Here is a 19,707-nt window from a genome sequence, read left to right on the forward strand (position 1 = left end):
TTAAGGCCAAGATCGAAAAATCAGCTGATGACCCAAAATGCAGACTGTGCAAGGAAGTTGACGAAACCATGGATCATCTCCTCAGCTGCTGTAAGAAAATCGCACAGACAGACTACAAACAGAGGCACAACTATGTGGCCCAAATGATTCATTGGAACTTATGCCTCAAGTACCACCTCCCAGCAGCAAAGAACTGGTGGGATCACAAACCTGCAAAAGTATTGGAAAATGAGCAAGCAAAGATACTGTGGGACTTCCGAATCCAGACTGACAAAGTTTTGGAACACAACACACCAGACATCACAGTTGTGGAAAGGAAAAAGGTTTGGATCATTGTTGTCGCCATCCCAGGTGACAGTCGCATTGACGAAAAACAACAGGAAAAACTCAGCCGCTATCAGGACCTCAAGATTGAACTGCAAAGACTCTGGCAGAAACCAGTGCAAGTGGTCCTGGTGGTGATTGGCCAAAAGATCTCAGCCGGCATTTGGAAACAATAGACATTGACAAAATCATGATCTGCCAACTGCAAAAGGCCACCCTACTGGGATCTGAACACATCATCCGAAAATACATCACACAGTCCTAGACACTTGGGAAGTGTTCGACTTGTGATTTTGTGATACGAAATCCAGCATATCTATCTCGTTTGCTGTGTCATAACAAAATAATAATAATAGGTAACGGTAAAGGTTTCCTCTTGACATGAAGTCCAGTCATGTCCGACTCTGGAGGTTGGTGCCCATCTCCATCTCCTAAGCTGAAGAGCCGGCGTTGTCCGTAGACACCTCCAAGGTCATGTGGCCGGCATGACTATATGGAGTGCCGTTACCTTCCCGCTCAAGCAGTACCTATTGATCTACTTACATTTGCATGTTTTCAAACTGTTAGGTTGGCAGAAGCTGGGGCTAACAGCGGGTGCTCACTCCACTCCCCAAATTCGATCCTGCGACCTTTCAGTCCGCAAGTTCAGCAGTTCAGCGCTTTAACATGCTGCACCACCAGAGACTTATTCCCATTAATTCTGCTGATTTTTTAGACCAGCCGTACTTCTGCCAACATTCAGTTGAGGTCTTCACCTTGACTTCTCGACAACCCAAATATGGAAAAATTGGTAAAATTTGGAACATTCTTACCTAGAAAGGAACTGAACTCTTGATATCCTTACCAAACCCTAATGGCTGTGAAGGGATTCCCGTGGACTATCTCACAATGCCCCCTGGTGTTCCTTTCTTTTCACATTACCAATGGAGAGATCTCACTCCTAAATTGGTCTTTGGTATGAAAAGATACATGATCATGGGCATCGAAGTAGCTGATCGTTGGATTATGACTCTGAAATCCAGGGTTTGACTCCTTGCTTGGTTGTGGAAACTCGTAAAGTGACCTTGGACAAATCATGCCTAGAAAACCTTGTGATGTGCTCACCTTCGGGTCACCATAAACTGGAAATGACTTGGAAGGTATGTGACAACAATGAATGAGTGTACCCATGTACACACGCACGGGCTTTCAACACAACAAGAAATCACTGAAAAGCTGCAGCTGATAATGTTAAAATTTTGACGCTCAACTATCAATCTCAGAGTTCCTTAGGACATAATCATGAGAAGTAAAGTGGACTGTTGGGTCGCTGTGAGTCTTTCGGGCTGTATGGCCATGTTCCGGACATGAAAGCCTTTGACAATACATTAAAGAGGATTGGATGCTGATTTCTTTCGCCCCTTGTAAAGTCCTTGTGTTTAGGATCCTTGCAATGATATGATAATATATAATAAATATATCGTATTAAGGGTTCATTCCTTGCACTGTGTCCACACAGAACTCCAGAACAAACCTGGATAATATACGATAATATATAATATATAATATATTGTATTAAGGGTTCATTCCTTGCACTGTGCTCACACAGAACTCCAGAACAAACCTGGATAATATACGATAATATATAATATATAATATTAAGGGTTCATTCCTTGCATAATATATAATATATAATATTAAGGGTTCATTCCTTGCACTGTGCTCACACTGAACTCCAGAACAAACCTGGATAATATACGATAATATATAATATATGATATATTGTATTAAGGGTTCATTCCTTGCACTGTGCTCACACAGAACTCCAGAACAAACCTGGATAATATACATAATATATAATATATCATATTAAGGGTTCATTCCTTGCATAATATATAATATATAATATATCATATTAAGGGTTCATTCCTTGCACTGTGCTCACACAGAACTCCAGAACAAACCTGGATAATATACGATAATATATAATATTAAGGGTTTATTCCTTGCATAATATATAATATATCGTATTAAGGGTTCATTCCTTGCACTGTGCTCACACTGAACTCCAGAATAAACCTGGATAATATATGAAAATATAGAATATATTGTATTAAGGGTTCATTCCTTGCACTGTGCTCACACAGAACTCCAGAACAAACCTGGATTATATACGATAATATATAATATAGAATATATTGTATTAAGGGTTCATTCCTTGCACTGTGCTCACACAGAACTCCAGAACAAACCTGGATAATATACGATAATATATAATATATAATATATTGTATTAAGGGTTCATTCCTTGCACTGTGCTCACACAGAACTCCAGAACAAACCTGGATAATATATAATATATAATAGATCGTATTAACGGTTCATTCCTTGCACTGTTCATAGCACTTTACAGACTATAAGAGGCAAGGTCTCTGCCCCAAGGCGCTTGCAATCTATCTTTTGCATCAGGAACGGTCCAAAGAGAAAGCGGTTGTTTTCGCTCACACATGCTGCGGTTTAGTTTCAGTCCGGCATTCCTTCCCTTCCATTACACTGCCTCCCCAAATTCCAGTTCAGCTTGGAAAATGTCTAAAATTAATTCCAGAATTGGTTCGTGCATAGTTTTGCCGCAGCTACGAGTTCCTTTCCATTCCATCATTTATGTTCCCAATGCACGTGTCCGCATAGAAGAGGGGAAAAAACACAGTTCTTCCTACGATGTGCCCTTGCACAAACCCATACTGCTAAGAACTGCACTCATCGATGCGCTTGTTTGGACTGCAATCCCCAACATCCACATCCAGCATGGCCATGGGAGTTGTAGTCCAAAAGAAAGTTTGGATAAAATTAGAAGGCCTGGGCAAACTTGAGCCCTCCGGGTGTTTTGGACTTCAACTCCCACAATTCCAAATAGCCTCAGGCCCCTTCGTGGAAAAGGTTTATTAAACTACAAAAACGTGCCGGACCTCCCGCAGCACAATTTGCTCTAGTTTTTCAATGAACATCTCATAGAGTCTCAACCAATTCAACACAATATGCGGCAACCACAAAAATGAAGTTTCTGGAGTAGAACCAACTACTTTCCAAGTAAGTCCTGCACAATTTGTGCCAAGTTTGGTCCAGATACATCATTGTCTGAGTCCACAGTGCTCTCTGGATGTAGGTGAACTACAACTCCCAAATTCAAGGTCAATGCCTACCAAACCCTTCCAATATTTTCTGTTTGTCCTGAGAATTTTGTGTGCCGGGTTTGGTTCAATTCCATCGCTGGTGGAGTCCAGAATGCCCTTTGATTGTAGGTGAACTATAAATCCCAGCAACTCCAACTACTAAATGCCCGGGGCTGTGGCGCAGACAGGAGAGCAAGCCAGTGCAATTAACTGCGATGAATCACTGACCAGGAGGTCATAAGTTCGAGGCCCGTTCGGAGCTATGTTGTTGTTTGTCTTTGTCCTATGTTAAAAGGCATTGAATGTTTGCCTAATATGTGTAATGTGATCCGCCCTGAGTCCCCTTCGGGGTGAGAAGGGCGGAATATAAACGCTGCAAATAAATAAATAAATAAGGTCTATCTTCCCCAAACTCCACCAGTGTTCACGTTTGGGCATATTGAGTATTCGTGCCAGGTTTGCTCCAGATCCATCATTGTCTGAGTCCACAGTGCTCTCTGGATGTAGGTGAACTACGACTCAAACTCAAGGTCAATGCCAACCAAACCCAGTATTTTCTGTTGGTCATGAGAGTTTTGTGTGCCAGGTTTGGCTCAATTCCATCGTTGGTGGAGTTCAGAATGTTCTTTGATTGTAGGTGAACTATAAATCCCAGCAACTACAAGTCCCAAGGTCTGTCTTCCCCAAATTCCTCCAGTGTTCCCATTTGGGCATATTGATTATTCGTACCAATTTTGGTCCAGATCCATCATTGTCTGAGTCCACAAGGCTCTCTAGATGTAGGTGAACTACAACTCCCAAAATCAAGGTCAATGCCTACCAAACCCTTCCAGTATTTTCTGTTGGTCATGAGAGCTTTGTGTGCCAGGTTTGGCTCAATTCCATCGTTGGTGGAGTTCAGAATGCTCTTTGCTTGTAGGTGAACTATAAATCCCAGCAACTACAACTCCCAAATGACAAAATCAATCCTCCTCAACCTCACCGGTATTCAAATTTGGGCATATTGGGTATTTTGTGCCAAATTTGGTAAATATCCTGCATACCAGATATTGAGATTACGATTGATAACAGTAGAAAAATGAGTTCTGACGTAGCAACGAAAATAATTGTATGTTTGTGGGTCATCACAACATGAGGAATTGTATTAAGGGGTCGCAGCATTAGGAAGGTCGAGAGCCACTGATCTACAGTCTTATGGAGATTAAATAATGTTTCAATGGTCACTAATTATTGTATTGGATTAAACAAATTGTCTAAATGGTTTTATTTGTTTTGAATTGATGTCCAACCATGCTGGTGAGCCGCCTTGACCCAGTTTTAATGCAAAGGGAGAAGGCGCTCGAATTGCCTAATATCTCCATCCGTAGCCCTTTCGTGCCTTTGGAGCCATAACTTGACTTCAAAGGCTATAAAAATATGTCAGGCTTTACCCCATAATCTGTACCACTTTATGAACCAACTGTTCTGCTAAATTAAAGAAAATTGCTCTGGCCTACATCCAATTGCTAGTTCCAACTCGAGAAGATCAACTGAATAAAGTGGATTTCTGTCAGTGTTGACTTAACATTTAGCCGTTGATTCGGCGAGTCTGCTCTAACCGGGACGAGCCACTCCAGATCGGCGTCTGCAATATTCTTCGTTTCCTCCGTCCCATTTTTGGTTTTCGAGAGGAAAGAACAGAGAAATTAACGAATTAATGAATTTGGAAGTTTAACCAAAGAGCATTTGGATCGGCTGTCTTCCAAAATGGGTGAAATAAACCTAGAAATTAATGAGGAATTTACTGTATATACTCGAGTATAAGCCTAGTTTTTCAGCCCTTTTTTAGGCTTATACTTGGGTGACGGTCCTGGTGGGCTTATATTCAGGTCGGCTTATACTCAAGTATATATGGTATACAGTAGAGTCTCACTTATCCAAGCTAAAGGGGCCGGCAGAAGCTTGGATAAGCGGATATCTTGGATAATAAGGAGGGATTAAGGAAAAGCCTATTAAACATCAAAGTAGGTTATGATTTTACAAATTAAGCAACAAAACATCATGTTATACAACAAATTTGACAGAAAAAGTAGTTCAATACGCAGGAATGCTATGTTGTAATTACTGTATTTATGAATTTAGCACCAAAATATCACCATATATTGAAAACATTTACTACAAAAATGCGTTGGATAATCCAGAATGTTGGATAGGCGAGTGTTGGATAAGTGATACTCTACTTATTTATTATTTTTCTCTATTATTATTGGTATTGTTACATTTATTATTTTACTCTATTATTTATTATTATTATCATTACAGTAGAGTCTCACTTATCCAAGCTAAACGGGCCGGCAGAAGCTTGGATAAGCGAATATCTTGGATAATAAGGAGGGATTAAGGAAAAGCCTATTAAACATCAAGTTAGGTTATGATTTTACATATTAAGCACAAAACATCATGTTTTACAACAAATTTGACAGAAAAAGCAGTTGATTACGCAGTAATGGCATGTTGTAATTACTGTATTTACAAATTTAGCACCAAAATATCACGATATATTGAAAACATTGACTACAAAAATGGCTTGGATAATCCAGAGGCTTGGATAAGCAAGACTCTACTGTATTTATTATTTTTCTCTATTATTATTGGTATTGTTACATTTATTATTTTACTCTATTAATTATTATTATTATCATTACATTCATTATTTTGCTTGAATTGCCAATGCTCAGGGTTATGGAATCATAGGAGTTTCTCTTTGGCAGGATTCCATTGCATTGAGCCATGTGCCGGGCTGTGGCGCAGGCTGGTGAGCAGCCAGCTGCAATAAATCACTCTGACCAAGAGGTCATGAGTCGCAAAAGAGTGAATTGAACTCTATTTTGTTACTTATGCATATATGAGTAAAAGCTTAACCCTGGACTATATGCTTTAAGCAGCAGAGTGAATTAAACTCAAACTGTTTTGCTGAATTGAACTCTTAACTATTTTGTTACTTATGCATATATGCGTAAAAGCTTAACCATACACTATATGCTTAAGCAGCAGAGTAATTAAACTCAAACTGTTTTGTTATATGAACACATACTTGTGAGAATTTAATCCTGAAATATCTATTTTAGAAACACTACACTGCTACATGTCAATATTTTGGTGGATATATATGCATAATATTACTGTGATTTAACAGACACAACCTTTGTTTACCTCCTATGTCATGAGTTCGAGGCCAGCCCGTGGCGGGGTGAGCACCCGACAATTAAAAATTAAAAATAGTCCCTGGTTGTTGCTGACCTAGCAACCCGAAAGATAGTTGCATCTATCAAGTAAGAAATTAAGGTACCACTATAAAGTGGGGAGGCTAATTTAACTAATTTACGACTCGATAAAAAATCATCCAGCCGCCATTGGAATGAGGAAGTGCCGTCGAAGTGGATGATGAAGCAGCTGCTCCCCCTTGTGGTCGGAATTGAACATCCCCTCAGGAGAAGGTTAAATTGCCTCTGCGTCTGTCTCTGTCTTTGTTCTATGTTTATACGACATTGAATGTTTGCCTTATAGGTATATACAATGTGATCTGCCCTGAGTCCCCATCGGGGTGAGAAAGAAGGGTGGAATATAAATACTGTAAATAAATTTAAAAATGTGCCCAAAGTGATGTCAGATTGCCTTCATTTCACAGTGAGATGAACCCTAAGAAGGACAGATGGGCGAACCGCACTCGGAACTACCTGTCAGTGCGATATTTCATTGAATTCACGCACACAACGAGCAAGTTGGCGATGGCGGAGACGAACGAGCCGGGCCTACCGGAGGCAGAAAAAGGATCAAGGTGATGATGGGAATATCCGGGACGCTCCACTTCTGTTCGAGCTCTGCATCCAAGAAACCCAGATGAAAAAAGCCCAACACATTTGGAAAGCGTTCAGGAAACCAACGCCGTCCAAATGTGATCTATCTTTGTTACATGAACCCCACTTCTCTGCGCGGTGAGTGTTCCCAGGGCTGCCGTTTTTTATCCAGGTTTGGCTCCGTTCGGAAGGAGGTTTTCGGAGGGATAGAAGCACCGTATATTTACACTGAAGTGCACAGGTTTGGCAGCGATGGAGGGAAAAGGTTTCAATGCCCTGACAGCCAAACTTTTCATCAACTGAAGATACTATTCGAGTATAAGCCTAGTTTTTCAGCCCTTTTTTTAGGACTAAAAAAGCCCCCCTCGGATTATACTCAGGTGAGGGTCCTGGTTGGCTTATATTTGGGTCAGCTTATACTCGAGAATATATGGTACATTTATTATTTTTCTCTATTAATATTGGTATTATTACATTTATTATTTTTCTCTATTATAGGTATTATTACATTTATTATTTTTCTCTATTATTATTGGCATTGTTACATTTATTATTTTTCTCTATTATTGGTATTATTACTATTATTATTGGTATTATTACATTTATTATTTTTCTCTATTATTATTGGTATTATTACATTTATTATTTTTCTCTATTATTATTGGCATTGTTACATTTATTATTTTTCTCTATTATTATTGGTATTATTACATTTATTATTTTTCTCTACTATTGTTGCTAATATTAATCATAGAATTTCCTCCTTCTTCTGCATCTTCTTTTGCTCTTCTTCACCTTCTTCCTTATCTTCCCCTTCATCATCATCTTTTCCTTCTATTTTTGCATCTTCTTTTGCTCTTCTTCATCTTCTTTCTTATTGTTATCTTCACCTTCATCATCATCTTTTCCTTCTTCTTCTGCATCTTCTTTTGCTCTTCTTCACCTTCTTCCTTATCCTTATCTTCACCTTCATCATATTCTTTTCCTTCTCCTTTTGCAGCTTCTTCTTTTGCTCTTCTTCACCTTCTTCCTTATCATCATCTTCACCTTCATCATCATCTTTTCCGTCTTCTTCTGCATCTTCTTTTGCACTTCTTCACCTTCTTCCTTATCATCATCTGCACCTTCATCATAATCTTTTCCTTCTTCTTCTGCAGCTTCTTTTGCTCTTCTTCATCTTCTTCCTTATCTTCACCTTCATATCTTCTTTTCCTTCTACTTCTGCTGCTTCTCCTTCTGCATCTTCTTTTGCTCTTCTTCATCTTCTTCCTTATCATCATCTCCACCTTCATCATCTTCTTTTCCTTCTACTTTTGCAGCTTCTTCTTCTGCATCTTCTTTTGCTCTTCTTCATCTTCTTCCTTATTATCTTCACTTTCATCATAATCTTTTCCTTCTTCTGCATCTTCCTTTGCTCTTCTTCACCTTCTTCCTTATCTTCACCTTCATCATCTTCTTTCCCTTCTACTTTTCTTCTTCTGCATCTTCTTTTGCCTCTGCTTCTTCTTTCCTTCTACTTCTGCTGCTTCTCCTTCTGCATCTTCTTTTGCTCTTCTTCATCTTCTTCCTTATCATCATCTCCACCTTCATCATCTTCTTTTCCTTCTCCTTCTGCTGCTTCTTCTTCTGCATCTTCTTTTGCTCTTCTTCATCTTCTTCCTTATCTTCACCTTCATATCTTCTTTTCCTTCTCCTTCTGCATCATCTTTTGCTCTTCTTCATCTTCTTCCTTTTCATCTTCACCTTCATCATCATCTTTTCTTTCAACTTTTGCAGCTTCTTCTTTTGCTCTTCTTCCTTATTTTCACCTTCATCATCTTCTTTTCCTTCTCCTTCTGCATCTTCTTTTGCACTTCTTCAACTTCTTCCTTATCATCATCTTCACCATCTTTTCCTTCTACTTTTGCAGCTTCTTCTTTTGCTCTTATTCGCCTTCTTCCTTATCGTAATCTTCACCTTCATCATCATCTTTTTCTTCTTTATCTGCATCTTCTTTTGCTCTTCTTCACCTTCTTCCTTGTCTTCACCTTCATCATCATCTTTTCCTTCTACTTTTCTTCTTCTGCATCTTCTTTTGCCTCTGCTTCTTCTTTTACTCATCATCATAACCTTGTCCTTCTTCTTCTGCATCTTCTTTTGCCTCTGCTTCTTCTTTTACTCATCATCATCATCATCATCTTGTCCTTCTTCTTCTGCATCTTCTTTTGCCTCTGCTTCTTCTTTTACTCATCATCATCATCATCATCATCATCATCATCTTGTCCTTCTTCTTCTGCATCTTCTTTTGCCTCTGCTTCTTCTTTTACTCATCATCATCATCTTGTCCTTCTTCTTCTGCATCTTCTTTTGCCTCTGCTTCTTCTTTTACTCATCATCATCATCATCATCTTGTCCTTCTTCTTCTGCATCTTCTTTTGCCTCTGCTTCTTCTTTTACTCATCATCATCATCATCTTTTCCTTCTTCATCTGCAGCTTCTTTTGCTCTTCTTCATCTTCTTCCTTTATCTTCACCTTCATCATCTTCTTTTCCTTCTCCTTCATCTCCTTCTTCTTCTTCTTCTTCTGCATCTCCTTTTGCTGCTGCTGCTGCTTCCCTCCCTCGGGCTCTTTGGGCTTATGAGAGAGAGAAGAGAAAGAGAGAGAGAAAAAAGAGAGATGTCATCTTGCTTAAATAACACGCTCCCTTTTGCGTCTGGCTTGAAGGAAAAACAATTCAGAAGCTGGAAGCGGCTCAGCAAAAAGGAGGGCGAGCGAGAGGTGTTTTTTTCCTCCTCCAGCCAAGCCTGCCCTCCTCCTCCTCCTCCTCCTCCTCCTCCTCCTCCGTCCAAAAAGGAAGAGAAAAAAAAGGAGAGAAAGAAGGAGGAGGAGGAGGAGGGAAGAAAAAAGGCAAAGGGAGGCAAAAAGGAGCCACTGGTGAAAAGCTTCTGGCTCCCTCCTCTTCCGCGCCCGCAGTGGCTGGCTCTGCCCGGTCGGGTTTTCCCTCTCTTCCTTCCTTCCTTCTTTCCTTCTCTCCTCCTCTTCTATATTCATTTCGCCTCCTTCTCTTCTGTAAGGTGCTTCTCCTGGGAACTGCACCGGACGGGGAGCTGCCTGCCTGCCGTCGCCTTGGAAGCCCCTTGGAGTAGCAGTCCCTTTGCAATCCTAAGAAACCAGGAGAGGCTGAGGTCTCTTCCCACCACACAGGTAAGGACTTTGGGTTTTGGCTTCTCCCATGTTTCATGCAGAGACCCTCCTTGGTTTGTGGTTGCACCTTTGAGAGACACAAGTCGGGAGCCTTACCTTCCAGGAACATACTCCTCCTTGATAGGACCTCAGCTGCCTTAGAGTTTTTTCTACTTGAGAGACCTTCCATGAACTTACTCCTCCTTGAAGGAACCTCAACTCTACTTGAGAGGACCTTCCATGAGCTTTCTCCTCCTTGATAGGACCTCAGCTCCCTTAGAGTTTTTTCTACTTGAGAGACCTTCCATGAACTTACTCCTCCTTGAAGGAACCTCAACTCTACTTGAGAGGACCTTCCATGAGCTTTCTCCTCCTTGATAGGACCTCAGCTGCCTTAGAGTTTTTTCTACTTGAGAGACCTTCCATGAACTTACTCCTCCTTGAAGGAACCTCAACTCTACTTGAGAGGACCTTCCATGAGCTTTCTCCTCCTTGATAGGACCTCAGCTCCCTTAGAGTTTTTTCTACTTGAGAGACCTTCCATGAACTTACTCCTCCTTGAAGGAACCTCAACTCTACTTGAGAGGACCTTCCATGAGCTTTCTCCTCCTTGATAGGACCTCAGCTCCCTTAGAGTTTTTTCTACTTGAGAGACCTTCCATGAACTTACTCCTCCTTGAAGGAACCTCAACTCTACTTGAGAGGACCTTCCATGAGCTTTCTCCTCCTTGATAGGACCTCAACTCCCTTAGAGTTTCTTCTACTTGAGAGGAGCTTCCATGAACGTACTCCTCCTTGAAGGAACCTCAGCAATCCTAGAGTTTTTTTTCGAATTCCATAAGCTTACTCCTCAACTCCCTTAGAGTTCTTTCTACTTGAGAGGACCTTCCATGAGCTTTCCCCTCCTTGAAAGACCCTCAGCTCTCCTAGAGTTTTTTTTTATACTTGAGAGGAGCTTCCATGAGCTTACTCCTCCTTGAAGAAACCTCAACTCCCTTAGTGTTCTTTCTATTTGAGAGGACCTTCCATGAGCTTTCTCCTCCTCGAAAGAACCTCAACTCCCTTAGAGTTGTTTCTACTTGAGAGAACCTTCCATAAACTTACTCCTCCTTGAAGGAACCTCAACTCTACTTGAGAGGACCTTCCATGAGCTTTCTCCTCCTTGAAAGAACCTCAACTCCCTTAGAGTTTTTTCTACTTGAGATAACCTTCCATAAGCTTACTCCTCCTTGAAAGAACCTCAACTCCCTTAGAGTTTTTTCTACTTGAGATAACCTTCCATAAGCTTACTCCTCCTTGAAAGAACCTCAACTCCCATAGAGTTTTTCTACTTGAGAGGACCTTCCATGAGTTTACTCCTCCTTGAAAGAACCTCAACTCTACTTGAGAGGAGCTTCCATAAGCTTACTCCTCCTTGAAATAACCTCAGCTCTCCTAGAGTTTTTTCTACTTGAGAGGAGCTTCCATAGCTTACTCCTCTTTAAAGGAACCTCAACTCTACTTGAGAGGACCTTCCATAAGCTTACTCCTCCTTGAAAGAACCTCAGCTCTCCTAGAGTTCTTTCTACTTGAGAGGACCTTTCCATGAGTTTTCTCCTCCTTGAAAGAACCTCAGCTCTCCTAGAGTTTTTTTCTAATTCCATAAGCTTACTCCTCAACTCTCTTAGAGTTCTTTCTATTTGAGAGGACCTTCCATGAGCTTTCTCCTCCTTGAAGGAACCTCAACTCCCTTTGTTTTTTTCTACTTGAGAGGGTCTTCCATGAACTTACTCCTCCTTGAAAGAACCTCAACTCCCTTAGAGTTTTTTCTACTTGAGAAGACCTTCCATAAGCTTACTCCTCCTTGAAAGAACCTCGGCTCTCCTAGACTTCTTTCTGCTTGAGAGGAACAGGCTGGGAACCTAAGCTTTCTTAGACTCCAGTCTACTTCAGAGAAAGAAGTTGGGAGCCCGCACCTTTCATGGGTTTAGATCCCCTTGGAGTAGTCTAGATTTCAATCTACTTGAGAGGAACAAGTTGGGAACCTTAGCTTTCCTAGACATAAGTCTACTTCATGGAAGGAAGTTGGGAACCTGCACTTTTCATGGATTCGAAACTCCTTACGAGGAAAGAGGTTGGTGGAGTAGTCTTCCCTAGACTTCAATTTATTTGAGAGGAACAGGTTGGGGACCTGAGCTTTCTTGGACTCCAGTCTACTTTGGAGAAAGAAGTTGGGAGCACGCACTTTTCATGGGTTTAGATCTCCTTGAGAGAAATAGGTTTTTGGAGTAGTCTAGACTTCAATCTATTTGAAAGAAACAAGTTGAGAGCCTTAGCTTTCCTAGACCTAAGTCTATTGAGAGAAATAGGTTGGGATCCTAAACTTTCAGAAGATGAAGTCTACTTGAGGAGCAGTTGGAAAGTTGAGCTTTCCAACGGGGTTAAGTGTCCTTGAGAGACACAAGTTGGGAGCCCAGACTTTCCTAGATGTTGGTCTACTTGAACGAGAGAGAGAAGTTGAGAACTTCAGCTCTTGGAGACTTTTGGAGACCCAAAAGAAAGAAGCTGGGAGCCCAAGTAGTATCTAAGTCTACTTGAGAGAAAGAGGTTGGGAACCTAGACTTTCAGAAGGTCACATCAACTTGAGAGAAGCATGTTTAAGCTTTCCTAGACTTCATTCTATTTGAGAGACAGAAGTTGTGAGTCTAAGCTTTGGTAGACTTGAGAGACAGCAGTTGAAAGCCAAGATTTATGTAGGCTTCAGTCTGCTTCTGAGAAATAGATTCAGTGCCTAAAACTTTGAAGGCATAAGTCTACTTGAGAAGAATAGTCTCAAGTAGACTCAGTCTAAAGAGAAAGAAGTTTGGAACCTAAGCTTTCCTTCTGGTGAGAAATCAGTTGGAAGCCTAAAGGAATCAGTACTTGAAGAGAACAGATTAAGAGCCTTAGCTTTCATAGAGTCACGACAAGTTGGGAAGCATAAGCTTTTATAAGCTTAAGTTACTCGATAGCTACCAACTTGTATCTCTCAATTAATGTCAACGGTGCTACGAGATTCCTTTGCTCAATGTAGTCACAGAATTGTATTTGGTTACATCAGAAAAAGAAGTCCTTCTGGTTCTCGGTGATGCAGAACGTGGCTTTTCTGAGCTGTTGTATATAGTGTGTAAACAAAACCCAATACCTCACATGTATCTCTTGCCTTTTCTCGCTTCCTCCCCTCCTACTCCAAATGTGGAATAAACTTTTTCGGAATATGAAAATTTCACAAATATACTGTGCATTTCTAATTTCCAAGCCTGGCATGGATGTAGCTGCCCCGAACTATCCAATTGACCCAGCTTCGAAATAGGGCATTTTTTAATATGTATGTTGAGATGGTGATGAGTTTTGTTATAAATCTATCTGTGTTTACAATAAAAACATATTTTAAAAAATAGGGCATATTAGATAATCTCCTGCAAAAACAACCCAAAAAGAGGGCTGTAAACATTGAAAGCCCAAGGGGAGTTTAGGAATTCCAGATACGGTTGGTTATTGAGGTCCAACAAAGAAAAGTCACCCTGTTTCGAAAAGATCCGTTCGCCTAAAAACACCCACTTGAGTTAAAGAAAAACAGACCGAAAATTGCGATGTTTCACGGGTTAAGCTGTGTTGAATTTCCCCAGTCCTGGAAGATGTCAATAATCGAATGCTAATAATTATCAATACAGTAGAGTCTCACTGATCCAAGCTAAACGGGCCGGCAGAAGCTTGGATAAGCGAATATCTTGGATAATAAGGAGGGATTAAGGAAAAGCCTATTAAACATCACATTAGGTTATGATTTTACAAATTAAGCACCAAAACATCATGTGATACAACAAATTTGATAGAAAAAGTAGTTCAATACGCAGTAATGTTATGTTGTATTTACTGTATTTACGAATTTTGCACCAAAATATCACGACATATTGAAAACATTGACTACAAAATTGGCTTGGATTATCCAGAGGCTTGGATAAGCGAGGCTTGAATAAGTGAGACTCTACTGTAACAATAACGAGTGGGTTGCTGTGAGTTTTCCAAAATGTATGACTATGTTCCAGAAGCATTCTCTCCTGACGTTTCTCCCACATCTGTGGCAGGCATCCTCAGAGGTTGTGAGGTCTGTAGGAAACTAAGCAAGTGGGGAAATAACTCTTGTCTGAGTTCTTTGCAGATGGTGTAAATTTTCTTGCATTCTAGTTGGTCGTAAATTCGGTGAGCCTGTGTTGTTTTGGTTGCGAGAAATTGTTGGATAGTATCTGTGTCTCTGCAGCGTAGAAGGAAAGTCAAGGAGCACAATCGATGTGCTTTCCCGGTCCTTAGTTTTTCCCAATCCCTGTGTGTCTTGGAAGTGTTTCTCCCCGTAGAGATGTTCAGTGTGTTGTCGAAGGCTTTCATGGCCGGAATCACTGGGTTGCTGTGAGTTTTCCGGGCTGTTTGTCTGTGTTCCAGACGCATTCCAACGAAAACAAGGTCAGAGTTTGTTCATGAGTATCACTTCTTTTTCTGTAAGCAACATGTTTAACAAATCATAAGACCAGCAAATTCCAGAGATTTGTACGTGCCTTTTTTATTTTAAAAAAATGCATTTTGGATCCACACTCGAGTGGCACAGAAAAACAAAAAGGGAAAGTCATCATGTGTAAACTCCATGGAAATAGATAGATTTCCAAAGGCTTTTTTCCACCCGGATTATGCCCCAAAGTCTTGCCTTGTCTGCACTGTTTTGCTAGCGTTGAATGTGTTAACACAACAAGTGAGCTGCGATCCTGCGGAAGAGAGGAACAGATATTCTATGGCCTTGCCAAAATAATTACATGGCAAAGCTAGCCAGTCTGCATATGACTTTATAAAGTGGGTTTGTGGGGATTTTTCAAGGCTATTATGGGTATTTGACTTTTTTGGGACTACGGCAAGGAGAGGACTGGGTTGCTGTGAGGAAAATCACATTCAAAACAACCCCGACAGATGGCCATCCAACCTTTGTTGGGATGTGTTAGCTGGCCCTGATTGTTTCCTTCCTGGATTTCCCCTTATTTCTGAGTGTTGTTCTTTATTTACTGTCCTGATTTTTGGGTTTTTTTTTTAATACCGGTAGCCAGATTTTGTGAAATCAGGACAGTAAATTAAGAATGGCGCTCAGAAAACAGGGAATTCCAGACAGGAAACAATCAGGGCCAGTTAACACCTCCATACTAACCCCCTCCATTAACCTTGTGGTACTATGTCTTTACTCATTTTATGCTTTTAAATGAGTTTTATGATCATTGTAATGTATTGCTTTATAGTGTTGATTTTATTGTGGTTTTACAGTAGAGTCTCACTTACCCAACGTTCTGGATTATCCAGCGCATTTTTGTAGTCAATGTTTTCAATACATCGTGATATTTTGGTGCTAAATTCATAAATACAGTAATTACTACATAGCATTACTGCATATTGAACTACCTTTTCTGTCAAATTTGATGTTTTGGTGCTCAATTTGTAAAAATCATAACCTAATTTGATGTTTAATAGGCTTTTCCTTAATCCCTCCTTATTATCCAACATATTTGCTTATCCAACGTTCTGCCGGCCCATTTATGTTGGATAAGTGAGATTCTACTCTACTGGTAGCCAGATTTTGTGAAATCAGGACAGTAAATTAAGAATAGCGCTCAGAAAACAGGAAATTCCAGACAGGAAACAATCAGGGCCAGTTAACACCTCCATACAACCTCCCCTCCATTAACCTGGTGGTACTATGTCTTTACTCATTTTATGCTTTTAAATGAGTTTTGTGATCATTGTAATGTATTGCTTTATAGTGTCGATTTTATTGTGGTTTTATTTATTGTAATGTTATAAAGTTACTTACTTACTTACCTCTGGTCTGTGAGTTTTCCGGACTGTATTCCCCACACTGGAAGTCCAGGAGAGAATGCTTTTGGAACATATCCATACAGCCCAGAAAACTCACAGCAGGCCAGTGATTCCAGCCATGAAAGCCTTTGACAACACAAGGAGAGGACTCTTTGTTGCTCTTGTTGCCTTCTTCTACTTTGAATGATTTCTTTTGGCATTTGGTGGAAATCGAAGGGAATGATACAGAAAAGGCTCTGCTTTGTGTGAGTTCAGAAGTGTGTCTCTCTCTGTGTGTGTACACGCATACCACTTGAGCTATCGATTTATGAACCTGTCAGAGTGCTATGGGGCTGTGGTTTTGGCGGCGCGAGTTCCGCCCCTGAAAAATATGATATAATTTGGCAACCTGGATCCCTGCCTTCTGCGACGGCGGTGTACAATGACAATGAATGTTTATAACAGACATATTTGAACGGCACGCCTCGGTTCAGTTGGGCTCCGGGTTCACCGACTTTGTTATCTGTGCCGTTTGCATCGTCAATACTGTAAGAAATAGGTACAGTTTGAGAGCAGTGTTTTGATTGTCAACATGAGTTATGCATGAGTTATTCTAACCATGAAGATATCATCAGTTGTAGTTTGTTTTGATGGTTGACTTGTGATGGAAAGACACCCTAGAGTAGGCATGGGGAAACTTTGTCCTTCCGGGTGTTTTGGACTCCAACTCGCACCATTCCTAACAGACTCGGGGCCCTTCCTTTTCCCCCTCAGCCGCTTAAGTGATCAGATAATCACATACAATGCAGGCAGATACTCCACTGAGTCACATAGGAGAGAGGAAGATGGATTCTACAATGCAGGGAGATACTCACACTTAGTCACATAAGAGAGAGGAAGATGGATTCTACAATATAGACAGATACTCGGACTGAGTCACATAGGAGAGAGGAAGATGGATTCTACAATATAGACAGATACTCGGACTGAGTCACATAGGAGAGAGGAAAACGGATTCTACAATATAGACAGATACTCGGACTGAGTCACATAGGAGAGAGGAAGATGGATTCTACAATATAGACAGATACTCGGACTGAGTCACATAGGAGAGAGGAAGATGGATTCTACAATATAGACAGATACTCGGACTGAGTCACATAGGAGAGAGGAAGATGGATTCTACAATATAGACAGATACTCGGACTGAGTCACATAGGAGAGAGGAAAACGGATTCTACAATATAGACAGATACTCGGACTGAGTCACATAGGAGAGAGGAAGATGGATTCTACAATATAGACAGATACTCGGACTGAGTCACATAGGAGAGAGGAAGATGGATTCTACAATATAGACAGATACTCGGACTGAGTCACATAGGAGAGAGGAAGATGGATTCTACAATATAGACAGATACTCGGACTGAGTCACATAGGAGAGAGGAAGATGGATTCTACAATATAGACAGATACTCGGACTGAGTCACATAAGAGAGAAGAAGATGGATCCTACAATGCAGGGAGATACACTGAGTCACATAGGAGACAGGAAGATGGATTCTACAATATAGACAGATACTTGGACTGAGTCACATAGGAGAGAGGAAGATGGATTCTACAATGCAGGCAGATACTCGGACTGAGTCACACAGGAGAGAGGAAGATGGATTCTACAATGCAGGAAATACTCGGACTAAGTCACATAGGAGAGAGGAAGATGGATTATTTCATCCTCCTTATATATGTAGCCACCTACTGATAGGTCATCAGTAAGGGACTCCAGCTTAAGCGGAGGAAGGGGAAAAGGAAAGGGCCTGAGGCTGTTAGGAATGGTGGGACTTGAAGTCCAAAACACCTTGAGGACCAAAGTTGCCCCATACTTACTCTAGACCCATCCTTTCTCCTTTATGAGTGCTTTGTGCATTTGTGTCAACTATCTTAGCGTTGCCAAAAGCTTCAACTTGAGCTGTGCCTTAAGTGAAGCTGCGCATAATACCGCTCTTGTCTTGAAGGAGGAGAAGGGGTCAGGTTGTACTGTTTCGATCTACAACAGAACAAAATATGCACCGTCAGAAGTCTGGCCTCCGTCCATCCTTTGGGGAGTTCACCCGCAGAGACAGAAGCAATCTCGCTCTGAAGCTTTTGCTTGTCCAGATTCATATCTTACGCTTCCTTATCCATTCTCTGGTTGCAATACCGCCATTGTGAAAAGGACCAAATTTTAGATGATTTCGCCCACTCTGCTGCCCATTGTAGACTACTGTTAAATTCTAGATATGCTTTTCAATGGGATTGGCAGGTTTTCCTTTCTGCAAAAGATCCCATTGATTTTGCAGGGCAGCTTACTCATGTATTACTGTATCTACTCAAGTATAAGCCGACCCGAATATAAGCCGAGGCACCTAATTTTACCACAAAAAAACTGGGAAAACATCGACTGAAGTATAAGCCAAGATACCAATAAAATTACCATATATACTTGAGTATAAGCCGACCCGAATATAAGCCGAGGCACCTAATTTTACCACAAAAAAACTGGGAAAACATCGACTGAAGTATAAGCCAAGATACCAATAAAATTACCATATATACTTGAGTATAAGCCGACCCGAATATAAGCCGAGGCACCTAATTTTACCACAAAAAAACTGGGAAAACATTGATTCCAGTATAAGCCGAGATACCAATAAATTTACCATATATACTTGAGTATAAGCCGACACGAATATAAGCCGAGGCACCTAATTTTACCACAAAAAACTGGGAAAACATTGACTCCAGTATAAGCCAAGGGTGATAAATTTCAGAAATAAAAATAGATACCAGTAAAATGACATTAATTGAGGCATCAGTAGGTTAAATGTTTTTGAATATTTACATAAAGCTCAAATTTAAGATAAGACTGTCCAACTCTGATCAAATCATTATTCTCATCTTCTTCAATGTAAATGTGCTTATGTATCCTTTTAATAATAATAGAGCAAAATAATACATGTAATAATAATAATAAATACAGGAAAATAATACATGTAATAATAAATAGAGTAAAATAATAAATGTAATAATAATAATAAGATCAGAGTGAAATAAATGTAATAGTAGCAACAATAATAGAGAAAAATAATAAATGCAATAATAACAATAATAATAGAGAAAAATAATAAATGTACCATATATTCTTGAGTATAAGCTGACCCAAATATAAGCCAACCAGGACCCTCACCCGAGTATAAGCCGAGGGGGCCTTTTTCAGTCTTTAAAAAAGGGCTAAAAAACTAGGCTTATACTTGAGTATATACAGTAGTTGATTCTAGCATCCATTGAGATTCCATCCATCACCCCAGTTGGGTTTTCATCCATTCTGAAGGTATGTAGGATGCGTCTA

At 40.4% G+C, this 19,707-nt stretch overlaps 1 protein-coding gene across 2 annotated transcripts in view; it reads left to right on the forward strand.

Moving 5' to 3' along the window:
- col8a2 (collagen type VIII alpha 2 chain) overlaps positions 1–19,707 on the forward strand; it is a 186,535-nt gene that overhangs the window by 37,256 nt on the left and 129,572 nt on the right. For both annotated transcript variants that reach the window (XM_062962289.1, XM_062962290.1), the window contains exons 2-3: positions 7,141–7,447; positions 10,364–10,493. The gene's annotated coding sequence lies outside the window, so the exon portion shown is untranslated. The remainder of the gene's footprint in view (positions 1–7,140; positions 7,448–10,363; positions 10,494–19,707) is intronic.

The sequence above is a fragment of the Anolis carolinensis genome, unplaced genomic scaffold (assembly GCF_035594765.1).
Source record: "Anolis carolinensis isolate JA03-04 unplaced genomic scaffold, rAnoCar3.1.pri scaffold_10, whole genome shotgun sequence".
NCBI classification, from domain to species: domain Eukaryota; kingdom Metazoa; phylum Chordata; class Lepidosauria; order Squamata; family Dactyloidae; genus Anolis; species Anolis carolinensis.